The sequence below is a fragment of the Perognathus longimembris genome, chromosome 15, assembly GCF_023159225.1.
Source record: "Perognathus longimembris pacificus isolate PPM17 chromosome 15, ASM2315922v1, whole genome shotgun sequence".
Taxonomy (NCBI): domain Eukaryota; kingdom Metazoa; phylum Chordata; class Mammalia; order Rodentia; family Heteromyidae; genus Perognathus; species Perognathus longimembris.
Genome location: NC_063175.1, coordinates 51,428,373 through 51,445,316, shown reverse-complemented (window position 1 = coordinate 51,445,316; position 16,944 = coordinate 51,428,373).

The window sequence follows — 16,944 nt, the reverse complement described above, 5'->3', positions numbered from 1 at the left end:
CGGATATACTACGTAGTTTCTAATTCAGTAGTCTTTGCTACATCTCAACAGTAACAGTGATCTCCAAAGTCCTTTGGACTTCTTATATTTGTGCTGTTGTCTCTAAGCACATAGTTCACGTTGAATACAGTGTATATTTGAAAAGCCCAGGACCACATTGTAAACTTAATAATTTATAGATAATGTGAGATAACAATTTTTGAACAGTTTTGATGCACAAATTGCATTCCCACTTGATTTCCTTTTTACGCACTCAATAGCTGTTATACCCTGATCAGTTTGGGTTTCTAGGAGCTCATGGTGCTGAAGTCATGTGTACTTCCATTCCTATCTCCATGACCACGTCTTTCAGGAACCTGCAGTGGGATGGTGCAGAGCTTGGGGTAGGTAGGGTTCTGCTCCAAGAGTAGGTCACCCTGCCCAGTTGATATTGAAAAACCTTCTTTTCCGAGGTCAGTACTTGGTGAACATTCATACAAGGTCCCTTTGTGTTCTTCTGCTCATCCAATAATGTCTGTGCTCATATCTCTTCCCTGAATTTCCTTGGAACCAATGATCCAATCATGTGTCCTTTAAGTCACTGATTATCTAGATAAACATTGGTCACATTCCATGCATGGCTGTGTAATGACACATCTGGCATTTCTCTTTCTGCACAAATTGAATGACCAGAATCACTGCCTCCAGCTCTTCCCCAGAGAAGGAATTCTCCCTTTGCTATTGTCACGTAGAGATGATGAAGAAAGTTGACACAGAGTAGAACTGTCTGCTTCCAGGTGTGTCTGCATTTTGTGCAGAAGCATGTGAAAATGTGGAGTGGTCATAGAGAGCTGCCACCCAGCAGTAGTAGCAGGATGGGATAAATTCAGTAAGGCCTCCTTGTCCATGTAACATTCAAAAGACTCCTTGGAAGCAACTCATGAGTGTGTCAAATAAGTGAAATTTGATGTCTTCTTGTATCTATGATGTCTCCTTGTATCTATGGAAGAATTTCATGCATAATAATAAAGAGAAAATTCTCTAAGTATATAATTAAAATTGTATCACTCTTAATTTCTCAATGTTTTCATTATATAAACCAGATTGTATAGCATATTGTCCTTCCAGGAATATTAAAATGATCAGATAGAGCTATTAACAAGAAGAAGTGATGCAGTTTTACATACCTGTGTTAGAATGAGAATCTTGAAATGTCTATCTTAATTGCAACTAATTTGTTTGTTCATGTTTTCCAGATATGTTCACAAATTTAAAAGGTGTATTTGTAGTTTCTTAGTGAACGGCAACCAAGCGTTTTATAAGTATTTGGGGGGTCTACGTGTTGGTACACAATAGTGTTCAATGAAAGAAAGGTCAGGGACCAACAATTCTTTGAATATCTTGGATTCTGTTTGTCAAGTCTACAAACAAGACACATTAGATAAAAATTTTATGTCAATGGTTTTATTAGCTTCTTTATGTTCAGATAGTATATACAACTTATCTAGTGAAATAATTATTTAAAGGGCTGGGGATATAGCCTAGTGGCAAGAGTGCCTGCCTCAGATACAAGAGGCCCTAGGTTCGATTCCCCAGCACCACATATACAGAAAACGGCCAGAAGCGGCGCTGTGGCTCAAGTGGCAGAGTGCTAGCCTTGAGCGGGAAGAAGCCAGGGACAGTGCTCAGGCCCTGAGTCCAAGGCCCAGGACTGGCCAAAAAAAAAAAAGAAAAGTTAGCTAAGCAGCTTTTTAAATAAAATTTTATTCCATTACGTAAAAAGTGATGACAAGTTTTCAAACTAAACAGAGAATCATAATGTATTTCTAAGTATCATATATATTTACAACTTATTTTTTCTACCCCAATACTCATGCATATGCATTCCTTATCACCTTTCAAGTCAACATGTTAATATAGAGTTCTTTTCAAATGTGTGTTGGGTTTCCATCTTTTTCTGCTACTATATTCATTAGCACAATAAAATTCCCTGGTTATAATTATACAAGCTGTTTCAGTATCTTCATAATAATAGGTTGTCTCTTTGTACTCATGAATTGCAGTACTATATATTTTTCAAAACTAAATTTCAACAGCATGCCGGTGAGATACAGTGAGGATGATATAGCAGAGCTATTAGACATCACACATGCTGCTAATTTAGGTAATTACCTGTTATGTCTTCCAAAGGGTGAAAAAGCATTTGGTGTCATTTGGTTTTTCTGGAAGGAATACCATAATTCAAGGTTTGACTCGGTGAGAAATGCCAATGCATCGTACACTTATGTGCATCTCCCAGTGATGTGCTACAGCTAATGTCTCTCCCTTGATCACACTTCAATTAGCTAGACTGCCTAAAGTGAAAAGAACGACCAAGATAGAACCTCCACATTCTCAGAGGCATAATGTCCACCACAGGCTGAAAGAGATTACATTCATGGTAAAGACCAAGGAACTAATGATAATCACTGTGTTCACTTGGTAGAAGTCACACATTATTGGGGGGGGGGGAAGAAATAGTCAAGCATATTTAAATCTGACACTGTCAAATTTTTAAAAGAAACCAGATTATGTAAATTGCATCTTTCTTGAAAGTTTGTAACATTAAATTTCATTGGGAGTGATATTAACACTTCCCTTTAAATAATGATCCTACTTAAATTTGAATAAAGTCAGTGTTAAAACCAGGCAGAGAATACTAAAAATAGCACTGATTTCTCAAAAAGGCCACATACTCAATTAGTTAAACTTTCAAAAAAAAAGCGCTAGAAAATAAGTTAATCCATATTAAGTCTAAATTGGGTCTATTTCAGAGTCCTGTGGGGAAAACAGAAAATGTACCATCTGTGCATCAATAACAATAAGGATACTAATTTCATATGTGAAGTCAACACAAGAATTATGACAGTTTCATGATGAGTCTTGGAGAATACATGAATAATGGAGCTCGAAAATTAACCTGAGAGTCACCAGCAGGCAAAAGCTCCTCTGTCCCGCCAGTCAATTTTAAGTCAATTAGGATATTCTGAATAAACACTCTCCAAGGACAACCCATTTAGTTTAACATGCCAGTCTTACTGAGTGTCTTTCCCTCCACTCTTAAAATACCTTTATTCTGCCCGTACCTTTATAGGATCCTTACAGAGTGCTTCTGTTTATTGACCTAAAAATTCAAAGCACAGAAGAAGTATGAAAAGAATATACTTATTTTTATCTGAACTTTAAACAGAAAGAAAGAAGAGGATGAAAATAGAATATATTTTGTGATTTAAAATTGGAGGGACTAGATATAATGACTATGAAGACTGTAAGGTGAAATCTGTGTTCCCTGTCCCCATTGTGTGTTTCCTTAATGTCAGGTAAAACTAAAGCAGATATAGTTGTTTGGGATTCTCAGAAATAGAAAAGGATTACAATTTTAGAGTCCCTTCCAAGTTATTCCTCTTTTTCCTTCAGCCAAATTGTAGTCAACGTTTCCAGAGAATCCATCAAAATCCTAGTTAATTTATATAGTTGCTTTCTGGTGATCGCTGCATGAGTGATCTCTTGTCCAAGGGTGATTGCCACAGAAAGACAAACACATGATCTAGCTAAATGAACTCTTCCAGGCCAGCCTTATTTCTTGCAATTGTAAGCACAAATGTGACTGATTTCTTTTGCGATTTCCTTCATTTGAGATACGAATTCACTGCCCAGCGGTTGTTTCTGTCACTGAATTGCTGTAGCAAATGGAAGTTCAATCCCTACCCTAAGAATTCTATAGATCTTCTCAGGGGCATACACTATGTTGCTGGCACCCAAATCCCTGAAACTTTCATTGCCTTCTCTATGTGCAGGTTAGCTGATGGACTGATGTACCATCTTGAATTTTCTGTTCCTTGTGTACACCTTAAGTTTTTGCCCCAGATGGGAAACCTCCTCCTCTTCTTCATTTATAAATACATTATGTGTCCATCAGCTTTCTCACTAGATAATTCTCTGCAATAGCATTTGCAGAAGGTCATTGAGGAAAGGTAAGTCTAAGACTTACAACACTATATGCTGTAAACCAACTGTACCACTGGGGGCGGCGAGGGAGTTGGGAAGGGATGAAGGGAGGAGAAAAAAGAGGGAGGAGGTAACAATTTTGATAAGAAATGTACTCACTGTCTTGTGTACGAAACTAACCTCTCTGTACATCACTTCAACAATAAATGAATCATTTTTTTTAAAGAAAGAAGGGAGTTTACATGAGTGAAACCCACTTCTTGCCATATACCATTATCTTAAAGGTCTTCAAGATACGCCTGTCTCTCCTTTCCCTGTACCTCCTACATGAATATTTTTTATAATTTCAAATACATAGCTATTTAACTGGATGCAATTTTTAACTGAATTGCTTCTCATATGAGTTCATATTTTATGAATAGCTAAATATTAGTGGGCCATGATGAGGGTTGTGTAAAGACGGATATCTTAAAATAATTTCATTTGGGTTACATCTGTGGAGTGAGACATTTCTCCAGAAATTCAGACTTTATTCTCAGTATTCATATGGAAAGCATTATTAGTAAACAATGGGACAACAGTAAAAGAATTTTGCACCTCTAAAATTCAAATGGACAATGGAAATAGAGCCAAGAAGCTCTCAGGGGAACTACAAGTTCAGGGGAAAACCAGAAAGTTACAATAGTCTATTCAAACTCAGAAACACCACTAAGGAAATATATAGTTTTTATAAATGTATCCACTAAAAGTATCTCTAGTGTTATTTTCTGCCTTTCATTTCCTCATAAAGACTGTGCTAGTTTGGAATACAGTAGCGTCAATAGAGTAATTGTTTTGTAATTATTAGTTACTTAGTAGCACACTGAATTGGATGGTTTGAGTGTGTTTATGTTTTTCCTATATTGGGCCATTATAGATATAAGTGTAATTATGATAGAATCTATCTCCTAACTTCTCAATGGGAAGTAGAAAATTGGCTTATTTCCCTCTCATATTGTAAAGTTACAGCACAATTAAGTATAAGTATTCACATCAAATTTCATATGTACCTTTATGCTTAGTGTACAAACTCCGTGTGTACATATTGTTGTATTATTGAACAAGGATATTTCCAAAAGAATAACTGTTTTCATTTTGGTGATTCAGAGACATTTAGTTCAACAAAGAGGTAGGTTTCTTATATCTTGGCTAGCTTGAGAATATATGATCCAAATTTTGTCCTAAAATGCTGATTTGCAATATTCTTCATAGAATTTTGGAAATGCATTATCCAAATGGAATTTCATTATTTATCCCATCATCTTTTCACTGTGTTAGCCTGCTCTCCTTCAATTTTGAATTTTATGACCAATCAATTATAAGCTGTGTCATTATTTTATGAGTCCATAATAAAGGCCAAATACTTTACAAAGTCAAATAGTACTGTGTAACACAGAGACTTGTTGCATAATTCTCTCATGAATTGAGATATCTTTCACCTATCCAAGGTATTTTGCTACTTTTACCTCCATTTGGTATATGATCCCTAGCATGAAATTGACAACTACTTTGCATGTGTACAAAACACTATCTGCTCCTAAATATTCTACTTTGTTATTTACTGTAGAGCACATACACGTAGATTTTTTTTAATTATACTCTAATGATCCTCTGCCTCAGAGACTGCTTCTTCTACAGTGAATAATATTATGTCCTTCTTTTTACAACTTCCTTTTTCCTAACAAATGACTCTGTTTAAGTGATTAAATACTTTGGAATTTTATGGAAGATTTAAAAATAACAACAAAAATTGGCTAATTTCTCAGATACATCTACCATTTAAAAGGTATTGATATCATTATAAAATAATGATCCACAAGGAAACTCTTAGAGGAAAAATGTACTGTAATATTTATTGAAATTTACAATGTGCCAAAAACCATGCTAAGTATTGAGTCATATTAAAATAATGGGATGTGGTCAAGACATAAACAGATTTGTGGTAGTGAACTCACTAAGAGCAATGAAAACATGATACAATAGGGAAAAATGTACTCAAGGCTTCCAAAGAGGGGGCTTCCAGTGGCAATACCAACGCACACTTCAGCTGGAAGTGTTAAAAATTGGGGTGATTGGGCTGGGGATATAGCCTAGTGGCAAGAGTGCCTGCCTCGGATACACGAGGCCCTAGGTTCGATTCCCCCGCACCACATATACAGAAAACGGCCAGAAGCGGCGCTGTGGCTCAAGTGGCAGAGTGCTAGCCTTGAGCGGGAAGAAGCCAGGGACAGTGCTCAGGCCCTGAGTCCAAGGCCCAGGACTGGCCAAAAAAAAAAAAAAAAAAAAAAATTGGGGTGATTGCAGAAGGGTGAGGAAAGAGGTATTTAAAAGCAAAAGTGGATTATGAGCAAAAATCTGAAAACATGAAAGGAAGAAGAATATTCACCGGAGGATAGGCAGGTGTAGTTGGTTTCAATTTACCTTGTAAGAAGCAATCAATAACCACTGAAGAAATTGCTATAAATTACAAAGAGTGAGGAGTTTTGAATGGCAAGCTAGAAAATAAGGTGAACATTGAACTTTTCTAATGTTGTGAAAATGCTAGTAGACTTGCTTTTCAAGGAGCAAACTTACATAACTGACTTATCTGAGCAAAGGCCAGACCTCCTTGCATTCCGATTGCTTCAAATATAAGCAAGTAGACAATGCACCTGGTGATGTGATTGTGAGGTTTTTCTCTAGGTGTATTATCAGCTAAAAGCAGTGATTTGCATGCTAGACCTCAAATCTCTTGTGCCCCTCACCAAATCTGAATGAGAGATTTAGTCCGAAACAGAAGAAAAGTCATTTTTCTAGAACTTACAAAACTTTACACAGATTTGACATTGGAAATTACAGAAGGGAAGTTACAAAGGGAGTACTGTACAATTACAGGGCTACCTCTGTCAAGTTGATTTTCTTGCTTTTTAATGTCTTCTAAAAGCAAACTCTGCATATTATGTCAGTATTCCTAAACTAATTCCAACATTAGAATTTACTTGTTTATGTAAATACAGTTAGAACAAATCACTGGCGTTCAAAGGTTTACATTAAAGGGAAAACAACAACAATGTAAGCATTTGAAAGCAATGTTGGCAACAGATTCGAAATTAGAAAACCAAAGAATTACACTATTTGAGTTCTTCCTTGTATCTACCATAATTCAGTAAGTACACTAGTATACACTTCCATACTGCCAAATGTGGTTACTTATATTTCTAAGCTAATTCTAAGTCCTACATATAAAGGAAAACTTGCATCCATTGTCTCTCTGGGCCTGACTTATTTCACTTAGCATAGTTGTTCCTTTTTGTTATTGTTTATTTTTTCAGTTCCTTCCATTTTTTACAGATATCAAAATCATTCTTTCTAATGCATGAGCCAAATTCCATGTGTGTCTATACCACATTTTCTTGATTCACAAATCCATTGAGAGGGATGAGGATAATTACAGAAAGTGATGACATTGATTAAGATGCATTGCATAGATAAACTGCTTTGTTAAATGGCAACTCCTTTGCACAACCAGTAACGTTAATAAAACCATTTCTTTTTGAAAAAGGAAGTAGAAGACTAGTAAATCAGACTTCAAGTAGTAAAGTGTTCTAATAAGCCAGTACTGAGTTATTTATGGGTTAATGTAGGAATTGTTCAAGGAAATATAAAAAGATTAAAAGCCTCTAATAATCACTCTGTTCAACCCTCAGTTTTATGTGTATACTTTTTGTGTCAAATTGAGATGAAATTGTACCTTAAGAAAGTATTCTCCTGGGCTGGGGATATAGCCTAGTGGCAAGAGTGCCTGCCTCGGATATACGAGGCCCTAGGTTCGATTCCCCAGCACCACATATACAGAAAATGGCCAGAAGCGACGCTGTGGCTCAAGTGGCGGAGTGCTAGCCTTGAGCGGGAAGAAGCCAGGGACAGTGCTCAGGCCCTGAGTCCAAGGCCCAGGACTGGCCAAAAAAAAAAAGAAAGAAAGAAAGAAAGAAAGTATTCTCCTCAAACACTTGGGCTCCTTGGCGCAGGACGCAACTTCCTTAACAAAGACCCAGAAAGGCTACAAATCAAAGAAAGTTTGGACAAATGGGACTGCATCAAACTGCAGAGCTTCTGCACGGCAAAGGACATAGCTCGCATGATAAACAGAAAGCCCACAGACTGGGAGAAGATCTTTACCGGCCATTTAACGGACAAAAGCCTCATATCTAAAATATATGCAGAACTAAAAAAATTACCTTCTTCCAAAACAAAACTGCAAACAACCAATAGCCCGCTCATCAAGTGGGCTAAAGACATACAAAGAGACTTCTCTGATGAGGAAATGAGAATGGCCAAGAGACATATGAAAAAGTGCTCTACATCACTGGCCATAAAGGAAATGCAAATCAAAACAACATTGAGTTTCCATCTCACCCCAGTAAGAATGTCATATATCAAGAAAACTAACAATAACAGTTGTTGGAGGGGATGTGGCCAAAAGGGAACCCTACTTCATTGTTGGTGGGAATGTAAACTGGTTCAGCCACTCTGGCAAGCAGTATGGAGACTCCTCAGAAGGCTAAATATAGAACTCCCCTATGACCCAGCAACCCCACTTTTGGGTATCTACCCGAGAAACCACAAACAAAATCACAGTAAAGCCACCAGCACAACAATGTTCATTGCAGCGCAATTTGTCATAGCGAGAATCTGGAACCAACCCAGATGCCCCTCCGTAGACGAATGGATCAGGAAAATGTGGTACATATACACAAGGGAATTTTATGCCTCTATCAGAAAGAATGACATTGCCCCATTTGTAAGGAAATGGAAGGACTTGGAAAAAAATTATACTAAGTGAAGTGAGCCAGACCCAAAGAAACATGGACTCTATGGTCTCCCTTATTGGGAATAATTAGCATAGGTTTAGGAAAGTCACAGCAGAGGATCACAAGAGACCAATAGCTATACCCTTATGATCACATAAGATGATGCTAAGTGAAATGAACTCCATTTTATGGAAATTATTGTTATATCACAGTTGTAACTACTTTCAACATCCCATGTGTATCTGTAGCTTCTACTATTGATGATGTTCTTGTATCACCTTCTTCTGATTGTATCTACACTATCTCTGTAATCTTATCTGAGTATATTGGAAACCGTGTATACTGGTATTAGAACTAGGAAATTGAAAGGGAATACTAAATTGAGAGACACAGGGTAAAAAAAGAGAAACAAGTACAAAAGCAATACTTGCAAAACTGTTTGGTGTAAGTGAACTGAACACCTCAGGGGGGAAAAGGGTAAGGGGGAGGGGGGAGGGGGGAGGGGGGTATGAGGGACAAGGTAACAAACAGTACAAAAAATGTATCCAATGCCTAACGTATGAAACTGTAACCTCTCTGTACATCAGTTTGATAATAAAAATTAAAGAAAAAAAAGAAAGTATTCTCCTCAAATGTATTTGGAATCTATTTTCTACAAATGTAGGGAAATACAAAATTTAGAAATAAAAAAGAAAAAAAATGGAGGCTGGGACTGTGACCTAGTGGTAGAGTATTTACCTAGCATACATGGAGCCCTGGGTCCAATTCTTCAGGATCACATATACCAAACAAGCTGGAGGTGGTGCTGTAGCTCAAGTGGTAGAGTGCTAGCCTTGAGCAAAAAGAAGCCAAGGACAGTGCCCAGGCTCTGAGTTCAAACCCCAGCACTGACAAAAAAAGAAAGGAAGGAAGGAAGGAAGGAAGGAAGGAAGGAAGGAAGGAAGGAAGGAAGGAAGGAAGGAAGAAAGAAAGGAAGACAAGGAAGGAAGGAAGGAAGGAAGGAAGGAAGGAAGGAAGGAAGGAAGGAAGGAAGGAAGGAAGACAAGGAAGGAAGGAAGGAAGGAAGGAAGGAAGGACAAAAAACTAACAGAGCAGTAATGGTCCTCATTTCCCACAGAATTGTCATAATAAATGAAAACTGGTGGGTTATTTATTATTTTTAACAAACAAACAAAATAGTAGTAACAACCCAAATGTTAAAACAAGTAGATCACTACTTCCATCAATGGAATATATTCAACTGTCAGTCGATACTAAATATATGGTGTGTACAGCTTCATTTAACATAGCAAAGGTACAAATTTAATGTGCAAATTTAAATGTGCAAATATAAACACCAGTACCATATATCAAATTCTGGAACTGTGTAAATGAAGAGAGAGAGAGAGAGAGAGAGAGAGAGAGAGAGAGAGAGAGACAGAGACAGAGACAGAGACAGAGACAGAGACAGAGACAGAGACAGACAGAGAGAGACAGAAATACCAGTTGTCAGGTATCTGTGGTGACAAGGATTTTTGTGTATTTCTTCAATTTTTTTTGCAATGATAAGCACAACAAGGGGGAGACAGCAAGGTGGAGAGGATAAGGGAAGGAAGAGAATGGCAAAAAAGAATGAAAAGGAAGAAATATATTGCCTATGGACAGAGTACACAGATATGCTACACACAGTTCTATTTCTTGTTATGGGTATGCACCCCAGAGAAATACCTATTTATTGAAACAACCTAAAATGTAAAGGCATAGCCTCTTTAAACACACATAAATATTAAACTATTCATGCAATAACCTACTATTAAGGAAAGAAAAAGACATCAAATATAAGCAGATACTTTAGGAAGGCTTCACACAGTGCTAAGTAAAATTAGCCAGTCACAAACCAATGATTGATTTGTGTAAAGAACAAATCTACTATTGAGCATATTAGGAAGAATTAATGTGATCATATGTAATATACTTAGACATAATATAAATATATTTATATATTCATATTATATAATAAAATATAATATCAATTATTAGATATAATAGTATATATTGATGGTATCTAAAACTATATAATATTGGTATCATATATCTTATATAAACTTATAAAATTCATGTACTAATAATAGTAGTATACTAGCATAATAATGTGATATATTAAAATAATCTTTCTATTTACAGTAAGCTTATTCCTGTTAGACTGAATGCCCCATCGTGACATTTTGTAATATATCTATTTAAATGAGCAAAAATATTTTCTCTGATATCAAAAATTGAACTTCTGTTAGAATTATTGAGATGTTAACACCTTCCAGACCTTTTTGTTCAAAGGAAGAATGGGAGTAGTTAAGTTTTCTAGAGTATATACATATCCTTTTTCCCATAAGTGTGTCTTTAGGAACAATGAGTATAAGCAATCAATTACTAACAGTGACATGAAATTGATTGATTCTAGCCCAGGAACATCAACACAATTGTGTTTATGAATAAACAGCATGACAGCAACAAGAGAACATGTAATTCTCAGATAATGTGGAATAGTTTTGGTATAATGAGAAAAGAGCCTATTATTGAGCTCAATTCCGCAAAGCTATTTAATAGGAAGTAGTTATAATACACAGAGAACAAAGCCCTTCCTTCAACATTTAGTCCATGGCAAAGGAGAGAAAGCATTCAGTAGTTGATTTACAATCTACTTTCATACTTCTTTTCTTCCTTGCATCAGCAGCTGAAGCTTTAAGTTCATTTATTCATAAAGAAATGGGAATATAATCACATCTAATTATGTAGCTTTGGGTTATTTGTATAACTAAGTTATCTGTTACAACATTACTAAGTATTATGTATCCAATTCTCTTTAACCTGATTGACATGCCAACATTTTTTTGTGTACCACAGCCATTGGAGAGAGAATTATTGAAATTTTTTAAATGTATACTAATATTTTAATTTTTCTCCAAATCACAAGTCATTAATGAAAAATTGTATTTTGAAATAAATTCTCAATTGTAAAAGTGTTGAATTTTTGAACAGTTATGCTGACAGAAATTGTGATTTTCCTGAAGCTTACTTCAATCTACGTGTAAAAGTCTTTTTAAGAGTTGGGGAAATATACTTTTATCTCAAACAGGAGTATCCCTGGAAATGTGAATTTATTTAAGCAAAATGTATTTTGAATATTAATGGCATTGAAATGTGAGCAAAACTGTTTGGTGTAAGTGAACTGAACACCTGGGGGGGAGGGAAAAGGGGGGAGGGTGGGGGGCATGAGGGACAAGGTAACAAACAGTACAAGAAATGTATCCAATGCCCAAGGTATGAAACTGTAACCTCTCTGTACATCAGTTTGATAATAAAAATTTGAGAAAAAAAAAAAAGAAATGTGAGATACTGGAAAATAATGGAGGAAAATCTTAATAAAACAAAGTTAAAAAAATCCATGCACACAAAATGACTACTGAGCAATCCAAGCACTATAGAAAAATCTCCTTGGTTTTATGTCTTGGACTTAGACACTGTCAACAGTCACAAATCAGGTTACACTTTCCATCACCATGCATTAACTTATATTTATGCCCCCTTAAAGCTGTGTAACATTGTTGCATTCTGTAAGAAATCTTTAAACCACACATTCTGGCAAGTAACTGCTGATGTTTACTTCCCAAATTCGATCTGGTAGCATTAGCTACTTAACAATGACCTTTGAAATAGTCTGTCTTGAAAAGACTGCTATTGAGATGTTTATTATGATTGCAACTCATCACGCTAATATCTTATTGTGATAACATCCACATTACTCTATTTCTTCAAATGTCTTTTGATATATAGGATCTCAGGGCTTAATTTTATAACATGAATCTCCATAAATACCTTACATTGGAACTGACACTCAAAGGCTGAATTATAACATGAAATTGAAGGATGTAGATAATTATAAAAATTATTTTCATGAGATGTATCCTCATAATTGAAACGAATGTGAGTTTCGCTTGTGGGAATTATGTCAATTTTCCACTTCAGTTCTCTAATATAAAAATAAAGAATAGTCATATTTTATGACCTCAAGCAATTAATGCATAATCCCAAAGGAAAAAAAATGTGTGTTTCTCATGGTTTTTGTTTAGCATTCAAAATGTACGCTATTTAAATGGTCAAGTGAAAATTTATTGTTGTAACTGTTCTTTTATTTGTTCAAGTTAAATTGTTCTTAAAGTTCAATTGTGAGCCCTGTGTACTTAAGAACCCACAATGAACTATGCATTCTCTTACACAGTAAGGAAATGATTGGGAAAATATTAGTAAATATTCCCAGATATAATCATTTGGAGCTAAGAAGTGGTTTGAACCAAGTTCTTCCCACTCAAGAAGGATGCTAATACAGTTGTAGCATGGTTTGTTCAAATTAACCTTCAAGAATTCTATTGTAGAATATTTGCAAATACTTAAACATAAAACCTACTTTTAACCTATAAATACATATACATGTATACACATACACATGTGCATATGGCTCTGGAAAAACTAATAGCAAAGAAAATAAATGCCTTAATTCTCATGATTTCATCAAGGCACATAAATATCTTCACACCTGTTACTGTCATTGTTGTTTAGAGTGACAATTGTGTCACCTTTAATTATTATATTTGAGTTTTTCAGCAATGATATGACTTCAGTTTACTTACAATTATTTCATTTATGTTATCTCTGAAGAATGTCTAAATGCATATATATCTTTTAAGATTATATGGAATTTTAATTGTTTTGTAATCTTCTTAAACTTAAAAAACAATGATCATACTTGCAATTAAAATTACCTTTATAACCTCGCTTCCTTTTGTCATCTGGGACAAAAATATATAGACATTTTTATGTAGATTTAAAAAAATGCATTAACTATGTATATCAGATCATTTTACTCTACAAAAAACACGAGATTATTTAAAACATTTTCTTTCATCTATATTTTAGTGATAAAAACATTTGCTTTTTCCTTCTTAATAGAAAATAATTTTGTCTATATTCGAATCTCAGTCATTGTTATAGATCAGTGTTTCACATTATGATTAATTTGATTAGATTACAGCCTATGTTTTCTTCTCAGAATAATTTTAGATGTCCAAACATATAGGGTCTTTCCAGTCTCTTCTGCTTTTGTTTGTCAGTCTGGATTAGAGGTAGCTTAAAACAAATTCTAATGAAGTAGAGCTACAAGGTAGAAGATGTCACAGTATATAATGTCTAGGCATTCTGCCTCTTCATTAAGGTAAATAAAAATATATTACTTTCTTAACACGAGTGTAATAAAAATTACAGTGCCAAATAATTTAAAGGCCTTTGGGATATATAGCACATGTTTTCATGGACTAACAACTATGTGAGCAGCAATATAGGAAATTAAGCTGTGATGTGTTAACTTAAAAGATTCATAGGATAATAGCATGTATTTGGACTAGACCTTGAGAACATACCCTTTTAATATAGTGAATGTAACAGTAAAGGCAGGTCCTTTGCAAATACAGAGAAAGTTTTCCATATAAACATTGTGTGTGTGTGTTCATGTATATGAGAGAGAGAGAGAGAGAGAGAGAGAGAGAGAGAGAGAGATTACTTCTGAAACAGTTTCACAGAAAATAAGATAAGGGACATAAAATGCTTGCCAAATTCTGTGGTAATTGTAAATGATTTCATGGAAACCTCAATTCAGTGAAAAAGAAACCCCCCACTAATTTGAACATACACATACTTTCTCTCAAACTTCTCGCATATTCTTTTTAAAATTTTTGTTATTAAGTAGTTGTACAAAAAGGTTATAATTATGCACATCAGGTTATGTGTTAAGGTTCCTTAATCTCACATCTTCCATCAGTCTAACATATTCTTTATTAAACCATACCTATTAGTCAATCAAGTGTAAAAGACATAGGAAGATAATAAGCTTCCTTAATGTTCATAGTGCCTATTTTCTGTATAGGAGAGAAGGAATTATTATCAATTAATAAAATGATAATTTCAGTAATATTTATTGCTAGTGATATGGTATTATTCTGAGTATTTTTATTTTTTTTATTAGATAGCAATGTTTATAACTAATATCCATTTTTTCACATGATATCTCCCTCTACCCAGCTATGGCTGGCATTAAATTTGTGGAAACATTCAGAGCTCACATACAAGCTGTGTTCCTATTTTTCTGTTTGTGATGCACCATGTGGAAATAGTAAATTGTGTTCTATTATTATACTGTTTGAACCCAATGGCATTTGTTTCAGCAAACTTAACTTGTTAAATCCACCACTGATGATGGTTCATGGAATTAGTTTTACAAATAGAAAGATTTCTCATAGATTTTATCTCTTTTCTCACTTGGTCTCCAAAACTGCATATAATTCCATTACACAGGCAAAAATAGTTGAAGTTCTTACAGATTAAATGGCGATGCTAAGTGAAATGAACTCCATGTTATGGAAAAGACTGTTATATCACTGTTGTAACTACTTTCAACATGCGATGTGAAACCGTAGCTTCTATTATTGATGATCCTCTTGTATGCCCTTCCTGTGGTTGTATCTTCACTATCTCTGTATCTTATCTGAATACATTGGAAACCGTGTATACTGGTATTAGAAGTAGGAAACTGTAAGGGAATACCAAAATCGAGAGACACAGGGTAAAAAAGACAAACGATTACAAAAGCAATACTTGCAAAACTGTTCAGTGTAAATCTACTGAACAACTCATGGCGGGGAAAGGGAAAGGAAGAGGGGCGAGGGGGGAATGAGGGAGGAGGTAACAAACAGTACAAGAAATGTATCCAATGCCTAAAGTATAAAACTGTAACCGCTTTGTATATCAGTTTGACAATAAAAAAAAAAAAAACATTTATTTGAGTAGTGGCCAAATCAGCTTTACTTCAGCGCCATATCATTTCCTGGACTTTGTCATGGCATTCCCCTCATCTGCCTTCTTTCCTGGGCCGGTGGATCTACTTGTTCCTTCAGTTATCACCTGTCTTGTTAGGTCTGATGGGCTGCCTAATGGTGTTGGTATGGAAATATCTACTTACTCTACAAAACAAGGAGAACAAGTGAATTACATTTTGAAAAAGTGGAATAATATACTGATAATCACAATTAATACAGATAATCCTTTGATAACTGTGTTTTACAAAATTAGTAAGCTAACAGCAATCATCACCAAATACCTAGTATTATAGGAGTGCCATCACTGATGAGATGTGATCCAACTACTGAATTAGAAAAGAAAAATCCCTTTCTACACGATAAATTTAGGAACAAGTAACTCCCGAACATGGTTACTTTTAGAGATCATTATAATCAAGCGGTACACTTTTCAAATATGTTTGAAACCTGCAAAAAATTGTAAGAGCATAGTACCTTTGTTGTGACATAAATATTTGCCCAAACCTAAAGAAACTAATCCTAAATGTGTTTTGATATACTTGTTTAGACATTGAATAACATAAAATTATAAGTGACACAATCTGTTCATACTTTAATTTCCTAGCTAAAATAACTACTTAAATACTTCAAGAATTATGTTCATCAAACACAACAATAAAGGATGATTTAAAATATATATTAAAAAATCAAGATGCATGTGCTTAACTTGTAGTCAGTGTCTTTCTTTCCTATTGTCCGAGGAAAAGATTTAAGAAAAAGAACTATTATGTAAAATGCAAAGCTTTCCAATATTTTTGTGGGAAGATTTGCTGCTCTTGTTGTTTTATTTGCATTACCAGTAACAAAGATGGAGACCAGCACTTAGCTTTGCAGCTGGAGTGGAAGGGAATACAGCTGTTTCCAGGCTTTCTCTTGCCTCAGGAATGCCCAACACTTTGCCTATAGGTCTACTCTCCTTGATCCATGAAAGCAAAAGATGATTGGGAACATGCTTATATTGGATTCAAGATAAATGAAATTGATCAGGGATAACCATTTGACCAAGTGCTATGAATTGTAATTAAGAAAGTTCTTAGTTCTGAGAATCTCATAGATGAGGCATAGAAAAGCGGCCTCTCCGAGTCTCCTTGAACTCATCCTCTGGACATCTCTACATTTTTATCATAGAAAGTGTTTTAGGGTGAAAAAGAAATGAAATCTAATAACCACCCAGGATTGTCATTGAAGATTTTTAACCACTTCCTGTG